Source organism: Coturnix japonica, chromosome 19, assembly GCF_054131305.1.
Source record: "Coturnix japonica strain WE chromosome 19, WE-NBRP24, whole genome shotgun sequence".
NCBI lineage: Eukaryota > Metazoa > Chordata > Aves > Galliformes > Phasianidae > Coturnix > Coturnix japonica.
Genome location: NC_140681.1, coordinates 1,548,842 through 1,563,234, shown reverse-complemented (window position 1 = coordinate 1,563,234; position 14,393 = coordinate 1,548,842). Strand labels below are relative to the sequence as shown.

Genomic DNA, 14,393 nt, shown 5'->3' with positions numbered 1-14,393 from the left:
ATTCCCCACCATGCTCAGCGACCTCTTAAAACATGTCCAGCCATCATGTGGTTACAGACAGCCATGTGACACAGGCCTACATGGCTTAACAGACAGTTGATCAGGTAGCAAAAAGGTAAACATCCACCTAATACGTGGCTTCTCTAGGCCAGGAAAGCAAGCAGACTGTGGGTAATCTGCAATACAATTATTAGTGTTCTGCTAATTTAAGTACCACTTTTGCTGACAAGATCAAACAACTGAAAAACAGCACGGCCTCTAAAAACCACATTCCTACAGGACACATGTCTCTGGTATGCTCGGTCTCTCCCCCAGGACTGCTCCGTGTAAGTGACAGCTTTGGAAATGCTTGCTGTTTAAAATTAAAGGAGAGAGTTCACATGCTGTGGCAATGCAGAAGGAAATAACCAGATCCAGCTCCGCCACATATTTCAAAGCACGCGAGTTCTGGGGATGCTGAGCTGCCCAGGCACAGCACCATTTCTGGAAGGCACAGTAAAATAAATCAATCACTGGAAGCTCCAGTAGCACCATCCACCAAATTAACAACTCTTGAATTAACCAACTGAAGTTTAAGGACCTTGACCTGACCGGTCCTTTCACTTGGCTTGCTTGTGCAGTGATGTTCAAGCCAGGGCATGACTTACAGGAAATGTTTGACACAGTAATACCCTGCACAGACATTGGATTTCTCATGTGATTAGAGTGCCACTTTCCTCAGGAAGCCACATTCCAGGACATTCCACTCTCTCCTTGTCCAGCCAGGTTCCAGGAGCAGCCACCCCCCTGCCTTCAGCGCACTCAGTACTGAGTGAGAGCACAGGAAGCTAACATTTAAAGCTAGAGATGAGCTTGGTTAGGCAGACTGTGCTGTTCTCAAACTCAGAATGTTATTAGAGCAAACTTTCATAAGTCTGACTAACTAAAGAACCTTTTTTGTTGTTTTAATCAGCTGTAGCCACCAGAATGAGCTCTCGCACATTAGAGACAAAAAGCTTCAGGACATTAATTTCTGACACTCCCTTTAGATCTCACATATAGCATATGTATGCTCTGTACAGTACTACTCATTTCTATTCGGTACATATGTGAGAGCAATGACACGGAACAATTGCGTCTGGAATTTCAAAGCTAACATGCAGTCTGACTTACCATCTGGGACAACCAACCCACTGCCTGTGAGGTCCCACTGCCATCGTGACCATCCAGGCCCTGAGCAGAGGGGGAAGTTGACCTGTCAGCTCCCTGAATGTGCCAGAGAAGGGAAAGGGGATAAACTGAACTCAGGAGTGAAACAGAAAGCACAGTGTGAAACTCTGGAGGGTGACTGCACTTCAAAGAGCCCACAAACACAGCTAAGCAAAAGCTTCTATATGAGGTTATGGCCTCCCACCGATCATCCTGTGCATCACAGTTCCACTTGGAGCTGGTGGGTTCCACAGAGTGTAAGAATATGGTGAGCAACGGATGCAAGGTAACAAATACAAACACTGTAGGGAAACATGGAGAGTTCAGCTACCACAGCACAGAGCACAGCTGGGATTACAGCACTCAGAGCAGGGACCTGGAGAACAGCACCCCACTTTCTGTGCCTTGGTGCCTGCTGGATTAAGAAGTACCAGCCCTGGTGCATCTACAAGCACCACACTTCCCTGAGACACCAGACCTCCTAATGACAGATTCCTTACCATGGAAAATCACTCCTTTGTTCTGTCAAAGGGATTTTGCCATAAAGCCAGTTACAAAAACTACTCATACATCTTATTCAGAAGAGGAAAAAGAAAATGTAATTAAAGACTAAAGGTAAAGACAGAACCAAGTGCAAACTGCAGACACAAAGCTCACATATGTACAAGTTCCACTGCTGAGCATGCAAAATTTTGTAGATCCTGCCAGACTATTTCCTTCCTACATTCATGACTGTATAGATAGAAACCTTAGCTCTGATCCTCACCACCGCACACCACAAGGTAACAGCATCCTGTGGGACAAGCTAACCAAGCTGAGAACAGCCATCAGCACTCCCCAGTCACAGACTGACCTGCACATGACACGCTCTGTCACCACAGCCAGAATCTGTCACAGTCAATCAGAGCAGAGCTGAGCCCAGCATGAATCAGCTGCTGCACAGATGAACAGGCTCAGAGAACCTCAGTAGTGGAGACCAAACAGCACCTACTGTTCCTTCAAGTTAAGGCTACTAATAGCTTAAAGCAACCCTGTGCAGTAAGTAGACTAAATATACGACCACAGTTCTGTCAGTGCCACAGCAGGGCATGCACAGGTGTCTCCTGCATATATTCTCTCCAGGAAAATGACAAAGATTCGGAAAATCTGGACAAAGACTCAACAAGAGTTCCACAGCTCATGGGGATGGGTGCTGTGGGACGTTCTGCTGCCTGCAGCCAGGCCTGCAGGTTTTCAGACTTGTTTCCTTACTTATCCTTATTCTAGATCCACACCATCCTATCCTTACTCAGCACTGCACTGTGGTTTGGGCAGCAAGTCTTAAAAATAAATAAAGCAAATACCAGTGACACATAACTGATTCACATCCTTGAAGTGAGTAATTACAGGCTAGACCAGGAGAACTTGAAGACTGAAACAGCGCAGTACTACCCCTGCCTCCTTTATGCCTGCCCTGCACATGGCACTTTACTGCAAGCAGTGCTCAATGCAAGTGGTAGGAGTCCAGGTAAGAACAGACCTAAGCTCAGGAGTTATTTTCCTTCTGGTGAGGGACTGGGAAAAGACAGATAAGGATGTCAATGCGTTTTGCTTTTAAGCAGAGGGAAGGACTTATCTCACACCACTCACTGACCAGCTGTTAACAAGCAATGAAGAGACATCACAAAACGTAAGTCCTACCTTACCACTCCAAAGCACGATGGCCTAGCCCAGGGCTTGCAGATTTGCTTAAATGATTCCACTTTTAGCCATCTTCTGGAGAGCATCTGACAGCTCTGCATCATCTGCTTTTCTCTACAAGTTTGCTTTGAGCACAAATCCATACCTTGCCAACCCCCATCTCCATGGGAGATCCGCAGGTGCTCTGTTTGCCTTTGACCACTGCTGCTACAGGATCAGGAGCTCTAGCTTAGAAGACTCTATCAGAGATCACACAAGGTGACTTTTCATCTCCAGGCCCTGCCTCGCAGCATTATCTGTTGACTTGCAATCTGAACAAACACTTGGTGTCAGAACCCTTAACCAACTGCTGCTGAAACAATGCCTGAAAATTCAGTGCTAGAAAGATACCCAAACCTGTAGCAATTTTCACTATCTTTTAGACAGGAATGCCATTGTTCTTTAATACACGAGATATATTTTGCAGGGTTTTCTTTGCAGGAGATGCCAGTAGCCCGCTACTTCCTCTTAAGCCTGGAAACTGCTTATCATCCTGTCAGCAATCACCTTGGCAAGCATCTTTTTAAACTTATCTGAGTGGCAGAGAGGTGCCCTCATGCCTCCATTTCAGAGAGCACAGCGATTTGCAGAATGTTAACTTGCTTCTGGCCCTATCCTCAAGTGCTCCACCTACTCCTGCTGGCATCTCAGTTCTCCCTCCTGCAGTACATCAGTTGGTTTACATGCCAACCAATCCAGCCCAAGGAGGGGTTTAACATTTGAGAAAACTGCAAGTACTGAGTAGAAAGGGTTTGGGACAGGAGGAGGAAATCACAGAATTCAAACAGGTTAAAATACCTGCAGCCCAAGGTGGTCAGCATAGACCTGCCACTGGGAGCAGAGGAGAGACTGCAGACCACAAAGAAGCCTGGAGCACTGGTGCCTGCCTTTCCTGCCAGCCCCTTGCTCTCCAAAGCAGCTCAATGCTGACCTAGTTTTCCTTTGGCGGTGTGACAGCAGCCATAGAGGAACCTATCAGAAAGTATGCAACACAGATTTGTCACTTGTGAGAGCTGCTCCTCTTTAGTCTGTTCCAGAGCTGGACAGAACCCTTTCCCACTGGCAGAAGTTACCTGTTGCATAGACAGGGAAAGAAGAGGTTCCAAGCCGGATCTGGAAGGATCACAACATCAGTTAGGTGCTTCATTTTTTTGAAAGATGGGAATACATAAGCAGCCTACATCACACGCTCCAAACTGGCTACATATAATGGATTATTGAGGACTCAGAGGTGGAATTTATCTAGCGGTCAGATTATCTGATGTATATTTGGTATTCAAGTGAGCCAGAAGTCATCACTGGCATAAGAACAAAGCAACTGAGACTATTAGATCATGAACTCATCCACAGGTAACTCCTTAGGGCAAAAACAAGTTTGGAGGATAAGGTACACCACGCACAGCCTTATTCTGGAGGAATAAGCCATTTCTTAGCCACTCAATCACACAATAGAGGAATGTGTAGGGATAGCTGCTTAGACAAGACCATGTGTAATGAAAGAACCAGTTTCCTGCTAGTAAGTGATCTATTCATAGCCTTTAATGGAAATCTCCAAATACTCTGGTATTAGCTGTTTTGCTGTATGTAAGGGAAACTGTCTTATCCTTCCCAGAGATGAGGTAGCTTTCCACACACACAACTGGAAGCACACTAAAAATACAGACTAGGCATAATTACAGATGAACTATTAACATTTTTTCCTCAATGACATCCCTCTGCCTGCAGACTTTGGTCTTGAACAATTTTCATCTTTGACTTTTTAAGCATCCATTCCCTCCTAGTTTGACACTCCCTCCAGATAAGGGTTTTTCTTTTTTAAGAGCCAGGTATCCTCAGTAAAGCTGCTCACAGCCAGCAGGTCAGACCTGACCTATGTCAGGTGAGAACAGCCCCTATCTTTTACAGCTGGTAACCCAGACAGCTAGTTGCAGCAAGATCAACCACTATGAATTAACATGAATTCAAATGCATTTGGCCCATTGGCCACAATCCTTTCCCTCCTACCCCCCCCCAGTAGGGCTCTTACAGGGTTCCTGTAACACTGAAGGACATTGCCTTTGTGCTCTAGCCTTTCATCTTAAAGGCCAGCAATTCAAAAAGTAAATGAGAAAAAGGCATCTGTCAGCGAAATGGTTGGAAAACAGTTTCAATCCCTTCAGGAAAACAGCCAGAAATTTCTCACGCTGAAAAAGTCAGCTTGTTTTAGCTTCCATCTTACATGAAATTGTATCCCTTTGGTCTAAACACAAGGGCTGCTTAAAGCAAGCAAAGCACAAGGGAGAAGATGTACTACTGTGCTTGCCAAGCAAGTACCGGCCCTGAGAGCTTACAGCCCAGCACAGCCCAAGGAACTGCAGGTGCAGTGCTCGAGGTCCCTGTGCACAGCAGCATGAGAGCACCCTGCTCTCATCCCAGGGCTCCACACACACCCCATGGGCAGGGAAATCCGCATCCCTCCTCCCTAACAGCAGAGCGACACAGAGAGAAAAGTTACAGGCAACGTGCTTCTGTGGCAGCTGGGACAAGGCCCCTTATTAAAGATGAAGAATAACTGAAAGCCATTAGCTATCTGCTTGCCAGGTCAAGCACCGAGTCCTGCTTTCCATTAACCAACAGGAGACTATTGAATATTTGAGGAGGTCATTACAGCCCAAGACAGTACATTGTGCCACGTGCTCAGCCTGACAGCTTGCAGCAAATGGATAAAGCTGGGGACAAACACATGGAGGACACTGTAGAAACCAGAACACATCCTCAAACGTTGTCTTAGCAGTGATGAGTCACGGCATTCCAGGAAATGAGATGCGAGTTCCCAGCCATGAAAGAAGTCTGATTCTCCACTACATTGCTGTCTGGAGCTCATGAGGACACACAGGTCAAATCCTGTCAGCCTTCATGATCTCCCTGCATACCTCGCAGCACCCTGCTACACCACAGCGCACTGAAGTAACGCCACGATGGAAGCTGCTGTCTCAGAAGTGATGGAAAGCTGCAGAGACCCTTAGAGAAGTCACTCCGACAGCACCATCAGCATTTCAGACTGATACCAGAGCAATGGAGATGAGCTTGGTGTACCTGTTACCCAGCCCAGGCCTACCATAGCACCACTGGAATGCAGCCAAGTGGGTACTTGGGTTTTGGCATCACAACCATTTGTTAACAGGGCTCAAGTGAAGAAGCGTTGAGATAGCTGGAGATTTTGGGCTTCCTGCCATGTTATCATAATTAAAGCATGCTCAACACAACAGACATACAGCTTGGAGAAAGCAGTTATGTTACCTCTTCCTTTGTGTCTCTCCTGAAGCAACAGCAGCCTGCCCTTGTTTAAAAGCTGTGTATCATTCCTGAGTCCTATTGAGCTCTCCTGTGCTCCCCTCCCACCTATTGACTACTGGGGTGAGGGTGAACGTTACTAACTGCCTCCCAGCCACTTCTCTGTGATGCCATAGCATGTGACATCACGATCGTCTCCATGGTGACAGAGCAACACAATGGAATCAGAGCAGGAGGAGGTCAATTAGAGCAAGAAAGCTCTTTTGTGGTTGGAGCCATAGTAATTGACAGAAATAAGAGAAGCTGTTAGAGAAGGCATGTCTTACCGACAAAGAAAATCTTGCTTTTAGTTTGCCAGGTGAACCTAAAACCCCCAAACCACGGCTATAAATACAAAGTCCTTGAGGACTGGGAGATTCATGATATCATTAGCACCTTTCCCAGTTTAAGAACACTGAGCACAGCCTGGCTCACAGATAGCATTTTCCCCCCTCTTCCCTCACATTGAGTCCTCCTTCCCATTGTAGCCAGCCCACACGCTTCAGAGGCTTCTCAGCTCGTTATTCCTCAGCAAATCTTCTCAAGTGCCTTTCAGCTTGTTATAATTAGCACACACATATGGGGGCAACACACAAAAGAAACCAACCCAAGGCTGCCAACCCATGCAGTGAATCACGGCAGCTAAGACTGCCTTCAAGAATGGCACAGACCTGGGATTTGAAATTACTGTGAAAGAGATTTGCACCTTCTAGGCATCCACGTTACCTTGCTTTCAACTTCCAAAGCAGTAAGAGACACACAGAACCAATCTCCACTACTTTAAGTGAAGGAGCCAAAACAATTTAAGTCAGGGAGGATTCCCTGACATCCCCACGCTCCCCTCTACAGCACATGCTGACCAGGAAAAACTTGCTCCAGATCTGGAGACTGGAGCAGCACAAAGCTATTGGGGAGCCCTTGAGGCAGAACAGCTGCTCAGAGCATTGGGCTTTAAGTCACAAGCACCTCTACTTGTCTATGAATTTGGCCAGCCACATTTCTCAGGTAGCCTAAACATTGCAGCAAGGTATAAACTTGGTTTACTTTCAGAGACAGTAAGCGTAAGGTGGAAGCTACAAGACAAAGTCATGCTATCTGAAGTGAGAACAGCTGCACCCAACACAGCAGCTAGAGCACAGCAGTACTGACCATGCTCACCACCAGCAGTGGCTAAGCCTTCAAGGGTAACACTGCACAGATCAGACCTAGTCTGTTCATGTGTGATTCAGTGGGAAGTAGAGGCCTGTCACCCTTGGCAGGAAAAACAGAGTGTGCAGTTCTAGCACTGGCTGGCTCGTGGCATGCAGAGGCTGGGCAGTCATCAGGATGGCAGCTGTTCTGTAATAAGAGGCACAGATGGCAAAAACTTCAGGTCACCTTAAAGTGATGCTGAAAAAAAATCATTGCACCATAAGAATTAGCATAAAAACATTTAACAGGTACCCTTAACAACTACAGCAGAAGCAGTTCTGAACTATAAATCCATGCTAGTGAGTGGCTGTACACAACTCTTATCAGCTCCTACCTCAGCCTGGCAATGTTACTTTGCGTGCAGAAGTCAGACCTGCGTCAGGGCCTCAACAGCAACCCATTTCACTGCCATTAAAACAAACTGTCCTGTGATGCTTCCAGGTCTCCTCTCAGTCACTGTCACTTGCAGACACCATTGGCTCAAGCTGCAGAGGAACAAGCACCCTCACACTTCCAGCTGCAGCTCAGCCTCTGAGGGACACCACATTTCACAAACTACTGCTTTACCAGAACAGCCACTTCAGTATGGCTTCAGTATTGCTGCCATACAACCTCAATCTGCAGAGCTGCAATCACATCTGCTGGCTGAGATTGTATGCCATCACCCATACCCAACCATGTTTGCTAGGAGATCAAGAGCTAGAAGAGAGCAGAATGTGTAATTTAGTGTGAGCCAGACCTTGCTGCTGGAAAGACATCACCTGCAATGGGGAAAAACCTGAGAGAAACAAACAATAACTCTGGACATAACCAGCCTCTGAAGTTATTTTGAGAGCTGCTTCTCCCAGCACCCTGAATATTCAAAGACCTCAAAACATGGGGCGGGGGAGAAAAAGAAAAATCAAAGGTAAGAAGAAAGCAGACAGCACTTCAAAGTTTGCTGCTGTCACAACACCAGCAGCCTAAATGGCTGGCCCCATTCTGTCCCGATGGGAGGAGAGGCTCAGCAGCCCAAGTAGAGCTGTGCTTTGTGCTGTAGAGCCCTAAAGAGGTGACAGGTGACAGACACCACACATCTCTGATCCTTAAAGCTCCTTGTTGAACACACAAGACAGGTTCAGAAGGGATTCCCCTGTGCAGCCAGCAGCCCTCTCTCCAGCAGAGCCAACTGACCCAGTCAGAACAGTAGCTCCCAGTAGGGAGCTGCAGCTCCCACTGGACAGGGGAAGCTGCCCCAGCTCCTGGGTCTCCTACAAATGGACTGCAGTCACAAAGCCACGTCCTGCTGCAGCTCCAGCCCTGCTGACACAGCCACCTTGCCTGGGCACGGAGCATGCAGAGCAGCATGCAGAGCAGCACCGTGCATCCCCACAATTCTGGGGACAGCTAATGCAGCAACCACTCATGCCCTCACACTTGTGCACTCACTAGGAGACACCTGCAGCACAGCCACGAGCTGCTTCCAGGCACTAGGGTCCCCTGCCCCAACACCACACTGCTCAGCAGGGTGGACGCTTGCACTTAAAAGCCTGGCTCCCTTTTTATTTATAAAGCTGATGCCTTGCTTTGATTCAAGGAGCAGCTTCTGCAAGAGCAGAACTGCACCAGCCTGTGTCAGCAGCCTCCCCTCAGCAACACAAAGCTTCTTCAGCACTTGTCTCTAGTAAGCAAGTTAGCAGAACATGAAAAAACCTAATATGCAGCAAAACATCACTATTAGCAGGGGCTGCCTCCAGGATGCCCTAAAAGATTGCAGGGTGTCAGTGAGGTGCAAACATTGAAGCCTGGTGCCTCCTGCAAAGCCAAGGCCAACCTCAGCAGTGCTGTGGGCGAGGCAATAGGCTGCTGGTTACAGCTCTGCACTACCTGCTATCTGGGATTTCCAAGGCCTTGCTTTTGGCATGCTGCAAACTGAAGGGTCGCTAAAATTCAACACTTTTGGATCCCAGCAGCTACTCCGTCCAGCACCAGAGCTCTGGATGCACAAGCACTGCCTATCGCTCCTCCCAAGGGAACAGGAGAAGCAGCTGCTCAGGGATGAAGTTCCCTGCTCTGCATCACCAGCACCTTCTTCCCAAAGCTGCCTTCTCCCCAGGACACTCACCCCACACACTGTGTGGGGCTGGGGCATTATGCCAGCTACCAGGGAGCTTGTTTGCTCTGACCAGCACTGCTAAGAGGCTAAAACCCTCAGCCTGGGATTATTACTAGTGTGGCAGGCCAGGCAAGAAAGCAGTGAGAGCACAAAAACCTGGAAGAGTTCCTGGACAAAACTGCTGTGACTCGAGACCCCGTGTTTAGGCCAAGCTGAGAGACTGAGAAAAGCCTCAGGGTTCAAACAAGGAGACGAAGGCTTCCTAACAGAACAGGGACCAAAGCAACTTTGCAGGCAGCGGGGAGAGCGGCTGCACTGCAGCGTGCTGGCACCCAGGTTGCTCTGACGCACGGTGCCCTGGCAGCAGCAGCCCGGCAGCACAGCGGATCCTTGCCAGCAGCTTCAGAGGAGGGCTCACAAACCCCCACAGGGACAACTCTGCTGTGCCTGGGACACTTCCCTCAATCTTCAGACATCAGTAGCCACCTTATGAATAAGGCCTAAGAGAGATGGAATATCCACGCTGTAACTTCTCACTTCTGAGTCTGAATGGAACGCAACCATAGATAATCCCACCCTGGCGAGGAAGTTTGGGATCACCTGCAGCTCAACACCTCATGTGGGCTACGTTCAGTTCGAACCTCAACTGCTCCCAGAATGGAAAAAAACAATGCAAATAACTTCCTCAGAAGTTTGACAAACCTCCTGACAGCAGCTCCCACTGAAAACTGCCTTTTATCAATTTTTAAATACCTTTCACCAAGTGTCACCCTGCTCTGTGACAGCAGCAGCAGGAACTCAGCTTCTAATCTTGCCTTTAATTCCACACTCTGACAGGCTCAGAATTTACCAACACAACTAAGAATTTACCTTTGAAACACTTGTCACTGCAGTTTCTTGGTCAGCCTCAAACTGGAGACGCAACACAGTAACTTCAGCTCTGATCTCTTACAATTAGGCTTAAAAGAAAAGATGACTGAAATGAAGCCTGAACTTCTTAATGAAGAGCACTAAATAAGACGCACAAGACAGATAGTCAGCACGTCCTTCATGTGAACACTAGAGGTAATTTAAATTGATGTATCCGTACACTGTTTCTCTTTGAGCAGTTCTACCTGGTGGAACAAAGTACAGCCCATTTCTGGTAGTCTGCTGTGAAGAGACTTTGTAAAATCTTCTTTGCTGTTGCAACAAGAGGTGACAAGCTTAACCCCCGGGACCCCACATGGCAATGGGGATTATCAAGTTCTGCTAAGGGGGAGCAGCAGTGCGCAGGCTGCAACACTGCAACTCATGCAGGTGTCAGACATCCTTCCCGCATCCTGGTATGCATGCATGGGGATTTCATGTTGTGAGAACAAGCAAGGGGCCTGACAGCAGGCAACCAGAATCCTAACTCACTCCTGCACAAGTTGGAAGGACCTCCAGGGGAATTCTGCTTAACTCTGCTGGGTGGAGACAGGCAGGGTTGAGAGCATTTCCCTCCCCAGCCCTGTCCAGCAGTCAGCTGCTCAAGTTTCAGACCTTCAGTAAAGTCCAGCAGCTCAGAGAGCAACAACACAGCGCTGCATTCAAGTCCCTACACAAACTCACCAGCCCTGGGTTAATTTGTGCCATCCCCTGCTCGCATCTTTCAGGTCACTGTAGCAGGACACCCTGAGAAAAACTTCTCTACTCCATTTCTGCTCAGTAGCACCTGAAGGTGAGGACCATCACCCCAGGGCTGCTCCTTACCCACCCCACGCTGCAGTACAGAACAGCTGGTACTGCATTGGTTAAGGACACTTTACTTCCAACACTCCTGCATTGCTGCCCTCTCACCACACCACAAGGCACAGATCAGGAGCAGATAGGATCAGCACCTTTTGGGAGCTACACTGGAGGGACCGGAGTTCAGCACCGCTGTCCCAAGTCCTAGTACAGCCTTCACTTGATCCGACAGCCTGCACACTAATCTCCTTTCAAAGCAAACCACAATTATACTTAGTATTTCTTCCCTCCCTTTTAAAATCTGCTCTGACAGGAAACACACTGACAACTTTCCACTGCAGAAATTAAAGTGGATTTTTTTTCCTTGAACAAGGCCACCCGCCTGCACAGCCTTAATCCCTTCAGCTCACATATATTACTGTAACTTGCCCTGCGCTGAATCCAATTAGACCTCCTCAATCCATTAAAAACATTTGAGGCTGTTGTGCAGGTTTCACGGAGCAGAAGCACCAGCCAAGCCCTTGCAAATAGGCACAGTGAGCACTGCAAGGCCCAGCGAGTAGATCTCTTCCAGCTACAAGAGCTCCAACAGCACCCATAAATGCAGGACACAATCACGAGTTGGATCTTGTGAGTGCTTGGCAGTTATTAGTTATCTATTACAAGCTTTCCCAATTCCACTGCTCTGGCAGCACACAGAGCTCAGAGCAAGCTCACGGAGCAGCAGGTCTCCATGCACAGCACAGTAGGTTGGAGCAGCAGGTGAAAAACCCTGAGCTAAGCAGTCAGAAGCATCCACGGACCTGATGTGTGTGTGTGTGTGCAAATCTGGCAGCTGAGCACCCAACTGCTGACACGCCCACAGCTGCTAAGGCCAAGGCAGCTCAGCCAGCAGCCGACTGCCTGCCCCACAGCCAGGGCCACACTGCAAACAGCCCATTGCGTCCTGCAGTGTGCCTTGGGCTCAGGAGCTGGGAGGGCTGCACAGCTCCAGTTCCCTCTCTCCATATTTTCACTGCTCTCCAGACATCAAATCTACCAACAATGACAGTCCTGATGGCCATGGTACAGATCCAGCAGTCATCTGACTCCCACCTCTAAGACAAGTCAGGTACCACCCTGAAGAGCTCTATAGTATCTTAACAAAGAACAAGCTCCCATGTTCTCCACACCTCCAACACCAGCCCAACACACATCACCTCACACTGACTACCACTGCAGAATACACACACACGTTATCTTGCAGATGAACCAAGCAGGCCAGATGCAAGCCCTGGCTGCAGGCACTTCCCCACAGGCTGACAGCAGCCTGACCTCCTCCCCAGTACCTGCTGCAGGAGCAGGCACCAAGCGGACCCTACAGAACCACGTCTGCCGATGGGCACAAGCTGGCAATCTGGCTCATTATCGTTCCACATGGTTGGGATTTATTTTTAGGATCCAGTGCTACAGTGTGGGATTTTGGTTTTTATTTTTAATCTCTTAACTGGGGAGTTACAGCCCGGGAGCCAGAGATCCCGATTTCAGTCCTGACTCAGATATACATTTCCCAGGGTCAAGGTCCATACTCTCACAGAATAAGCAACGTGGGTCCTACCAGACCACCCTGGAAATAATGCTTTTCTTTGAGCCTTTCAATAAAGGCTACAATAGAAACTAAGAGCTACAGTTACTCAGAGCTCTGGATGTGAAACCCCTCTCACCTGACACCACGCTGCTGCCACAGCTATTTTTGCTGCTGCGTTCAGAAGCACCCAGTGTAAGGCAGGAGCCCCGGAGCAGGGCACAGCGCCAAGCAGCCCAGCCTCGTCCCAGCCCAAAGTGGCACTTTCCAACAGAGAACGCCAGCCCAGCACGGTGCGGAGCATCAGCCTTCAGCAGCAACAGGCACGGAAAGCTTCAGCCGCCGGTAGCCAGACAATAACCGTCCCCAGCGGGAGGAAGAGCCCTACCAGCACCCTCAAAAGGGCTCAGCAGCACTTCAGGAAGCGTGAAACCCCCCAAAAAACCGCTATTTCGTTTCCTTCAGCACCGAGGGGCCGCCCGACGGGCCGAAGCAGCGATCCGGGACACCCAGGCGCTGACCCCCCGTGACCCCGGCGGGCTGACAGGCGCTCGGCCCGGCCCGATCCCCGGCGCTGCCGCCCCTCCCCGCCCTCCGCACCCCGGCTCCTGCGGGAAGCACAACAGCAAGCGGGACCCGGGGCCGCACGCCCCCCGCCCCCACGGAGAAGCGCCCGTCGCCCCCCGCCCAGCAGCAGCACGGCACGGCACGGCACGCCCGCGCAGCTGAGGCCGGCTCGGCCGGGAGCAGAACTCGGCCGCGGGCCCCGGAGCAGCGCAGAGCCAAGCGGGGGAGAAAGGAAGCGGGGCGCCCCGCAGAGCGGGCCGGGCGCGGCGGAGCCCCGGGGGCGGCGGCCGGGGCAGGGAGCGGCGGCAAGCGGAGCAGGCGGGGAGCGGCGGCCGCCGCGGAGCCATGCAGGGCCCGGCCCGGCCCCCCGCCCGCCCGCCCAGCCGCGCCCCGGGCACTCACATTGCTTCAGGAGCTCCAGACACAAAGCCATGGGAGACACAAAGGAGGGGCGGAGGGGACCGGAGACACGGGGAGGCGCGGGGCGGGAGGGCGCTCGGCTCGGCCCGGCCCCACCGAGGGAACCGCGGGGCCGCTCGGCGCGGCAGAACGGGCCCGGCGGCGGGAGGAAGGGCGGGCGCCGGGCGGACAAGGGCTCAGAGCCGCCGCTCGCTGCTCCTGCGGCCGGCGAGACAAGGGAGGAGACGCGCGCCGCCAGCGCCGCACTCACCGCGCCCGCCCGCCGCTCCGGCTGCGCGCTACGGGCGGGGCCGGGCCTTAAAGCCGCGAACCGCCCCGCGCGTCACCGCCAGCGCCCCGCGCACGCGCGGCGGACCCGGCGGCGGCGCCCCCAGACCGGCCCGCCCCGCCCGCGGGCTGCTCTGAGCGCCGGAGCGGGCTGCGCTGGGGGAGCGGAGCGCCGCGCGGAGGACGGCGGGGGGAAACCGGCAGGGAAAGAGAAAGAGAAAGCGGCCGGGCTGCCGGTCGAGGCGTTGCGGTCGCCTCCAGCTGCTGCTCGCGGAGCGGGGCTGGCGTTCCCGTAGCCCCGGTGTGGAACTGTGTCCCTGTGCCGGAGCTCCGGGACTGACGCCGCCCCCAGCGCTGCTC

General features: G+C 51.0%; 1 protein-coding gene and 1 long non-coding RNA gene across 15 annotated transcripts in view; both read right to left on the bottom strand.

Annotated features, from left to right (window-relative positions):
• Positions 1 to 14,393, bottom strand: part of DLGAP4 (DLG associated protein 4) — a 146,454-nt gene that overhangs the window by 25,573 nt on the left and 106,488 nt on the right. The window lies entirely within an intron of this gene.
• LOC146757758 (uncharacterized) lies at positions 3,795 to 6,277 on the bottom strand. The gene is made up of 3 exons (XR_014935873.1): positions 6,187 to 6,277; positions 3,981 to 4,020; positions 3,795 to 3,879 (listed from the first exon to the last, which is right to left on the bottom strand). It is a non-coding gene; the product is annotated as an uncharacterized LOC146757758 (long non-coding RNA).